The 3,250-nt window shown below is 49.9% G+C and overlaps 1 protein-coding gene across 2 annotated transcripts in view; it reads left to right on the forward strand.

Moving 5' to 3' along the window:
* Positions 1-789: 789 nt before the first annotated feature.
* Positions 790-3,250, forward strand: part of Ttll1 (tubulin tyrosine ligase like 1) — a 26,297-nt gene continuing 23,836 nt past the window's right edge. The window contains exons 1-2 of one of the 2 annotated variants that reach the window (XM_026782731.1): positions 796-902; positions 2,001-2,100. The gene's annotated coding sequence lies outside the window, so the exon portion shown is untranslated. Of the gene's footprint in view, positions 903-2,000; positions 2,101-3,250 lie in introns of both variants that reach the window. The other variant, XM_013348809.2, reaches the window with a different exon arrangement.

Genomic DNA, 3,250 nt, shown 5'->3' on the forward strand with positions numbered 1-3,250 from the left:
ATGTGTTTAGCCTCCATAGATGTCAGTGCACACATGCATAGTTAATAGAAGGGTGTGAGCCACCTTGTGGGTGCTGGAAATTGAATCTGGGTCCTTTGGAAGAACAGTCAGAGCTCTTAACTGCCAAGCCATCTCTCCAGTCCTATTTTTATTTTTTATTGTGTGTGTATGTGATGCGTGTTGTGTGTGTGACATGTGTGCAGGTAGGTACCCATGGAGGCAATGACTTCAGGCTTTGGATCACATTGAACTGCAGTTACATACAGGTGGTCCTGAGCAGCCTGACATGTGTGCTGGGAACTGAACTCGGGTCCTCTGCAAAAGCACAGCACACTCATAACCTCTGAGCCATTTCTCCATACACATTAATTTTTTTAATTTCATTTATTGTATGTGTGCGTGTGTGCACATTCACTACAGCACGCAAGTGGAACTCAAAGGACTACTGGCAAGTGTCTCTTCTCTCCTTCCATCACACAGGTAGATTCCAGAGACAGAGCTGAGGTTATAAGGTTTGGCGGCAAGCCTTTCCCCGCTGGCCCATACCCTTGAAGCTCTCATTTCTGCGCTCTGAAGGGTGCGCAGACAGGGTGCCCTGCGCTTTCTAGGCTCTAAGCCGCAGACACCCAGTTAGAAAAGCCAGATCCAGAAGCAGTCGCGCATCCTCAGTTGCTAGGACACCTCTCCGGAAGTGGAGCGCGCGGGGCTCACTGGTTACAGTAGAAGGACTAGGCGGGGTCCTGTGCGCTGTGGGCGTGGCCTCGCGTGGAGATTGCGCACGCGCAGACTGGCGCGAAGGTGGAGGATCCAGGCGGTTTAGCTCCTGCTGCCCAGTCCCGGCCTGCACCGCTCAGCATCCTTCTTCTGAGCTCCTGTGACTTGCCTTGAGCCGTCCGATTGCTGTAATTGCACCTTTATCCTTCTTACCGGCTAGTTCAGGCTCGCGGGCTCCTAGGCTTTTAGTGCTTTCGCAGTCTGTATTGTTTGCCGTGGCATTTGTTGTGGGGGGTGGGGTCGCGGCACCTGTGCGGGGAGCTCAGGGTCACTCTCCACTCGCTCCTCTACTAGACTGCGTCCGCTGAGGTGTCTTTGTTAAGGGGTTTAGGAATCGTGGTTCTCTGTGGAGTAGAGGGGGCTTTGCTGGGACTGCGTCCTCAATTGGAAGTGTAGCGCTGCAAACCGAATTGGAGTTTGTAAAGCAGGCTTTGTTCAGGAAACATTTAATGAGCGTATTACAATGCTGTCTTGTATGTGACAGCACAGAAAGAGGTCCTGATCTGCACTCTCAAGGAATTGGAGACGCTGGTTGACAGCCACTTTGCGGCATGACACTGGCAACCGACTGTGGTGTGGAGAGGGATAGGGATGTGGGTCACGGGTATGCAGTATTATATACTATTTTCTTTATTTAAATATTCTTCGTTATTTAAAAAATTTATTTTTGAGGTAGGGTTTCTCTGGGTAGCAGTCCTAGCGGTCCTGGAATTCGCTTTGTAGACCACACTGGCTTTGAACTCACAGAGATCTGCCTGCCTCTGCCTCCTGAAGTGCTGGGATTAAATGTGTGAGCCACTACGCCGGGCTTCATTATTTAATTTTTAATGTGTGTGTTTTATGAGGGTGTGTGCATGTGAGTGCAGGTACCAGTGGAGGCCAGAAGACGGTGTATGAAGCCTGTGGAGCTTGAGTTACAAGAAATTGTGAGCTGCCTGATGTGAGTGCTGGGAACCTAACTTAGGTCTTCTGCAAGCTCAGTGCCCCCTTTTACAGATGAGCCATCTCTTCAGTTCTTTAGTTCTGTTTTCTTAGAGATAGCTTTTTCTACCTTTCATTGAAAGCTTGTTGAAAAGAATCTAGACACTGGGAATCCTGGTGGTGTTGGGACTTCACCAACAGAACTGTAAAAACGTCCAAGTGTGGGAAGCAGAGAGGGTCCTTGTTTTCTGAGGCTGGACCCGAAGGATGAGGAGACTGGTAAGTTCTCTTCTTGCTGTTTCTAGGAAGGCTGCCTTGACTGCTCTGCCTAGGGCTGTAATCACAGCAGGCGGTGAAGCTCTTTAGTCTGTGTCTGCCCTCTGGGGTTGTACCCTACTCCAACAGGCAAGTGTTCTCAGTGTGGATCTTCCCCCAGTAGCATTTTGCTTATTCCTAGAAAGCCAAGTCTTTATGGACTGTAGGTGCTGGTCTCTCAACCCTGGAGGGGAAAGACCTGCCCCCACGAGGACTGGACTTCCTTGCATTCACTCCCCAAGTAGCACTTAACTTGGTCCTATACAGAGGGAATTTGTTTTTGAGTTTTATGGGAAGGCCTCATGTCGTCTAGGCTGACCTGGAACTCCGTATGCCTGAGGATCACCTTAAAACTTCTGATCCTCCTGCCTTTACTTCCCAAGTACTGGGATTGCAAACCTGTGCCACCATGCCTGATTCTACTTATTTCTTTTATTATCTATCATTTATTTGTTTTTATTATTATGTGTATGATGCTTGTGTGTGGGCATGTTTGTGCCACCACACGCATGTGGATGTCAGAGGAGTTGGGAATCAAACTCGGGTTGCTTGCCTCATCTGATGATCACTTTTACCTGCTGAGCCATTCAGCAGCCCCCTTTTGTTGTTGTTTTGAGACAGGGTCTGTCTGTGTGGTCCTAGAACTCACTCCTTAGACCAGGCTGGCCTTGTAGGTCACGAGCACACTGTTAGTTTTATTCGGAAAACCATGGCCCAGAAGCTGTAGGCTAAGGAGCTGGTAACTTCACTTGATGTGTGTATCCAAGAGCCGGAGTGCCGGCTCGCACTAGGACAAGGGCAGCAGCAGGGAGGGAGGGCCATCAGGCCTACTGCGTCTGTCCAGCAGAGCTGAGGGCTGTGGAAAGCCCTGTATGGACTTGGGAGTCTGCTAGCACACAGCTGACCCCTGATTTGTCCCCTCCAGGACCACAGCTGAGCTTGGTCACGGTGTGATTAAGTCACCTTGCCCTATGTGTAGGTCACCTTCTCTGGGGCGGGACCATCTCAGCTCTCTTCTGTGCCAAGTGTCGGTCCTTGCCTAGTGGGTGACTAAAAGCGAGGCTGTGGATGAGCATAGAAAGCCTTGTTCTCCTTGCAAAGGCCATACCCCGTCACCTGGGACAGATGGGTGGCACTGTCCTCTGTAAACACCCAGTAGGCTGCCTGTGGTTGATCACCTCCAATGGCTTTGTCTTGATCTAGTTTTCATCGTGCGCAAATGTTTTAAGATTTAATTTTT

Source organism: Microtus ochrogaster, chromosome 15, assembly GCF_000317375.1.
Source record: "Microtus ochrogaster isolate Prairie Vole_2 chromosome 15, MicOch1.0, whole genome shotgun sequence".
NCBI lineage: Eukaryota > Metazoa > Chordata > Mammalia > Rodentia > Cricetidae > Microtus > Microtus ochrogaster.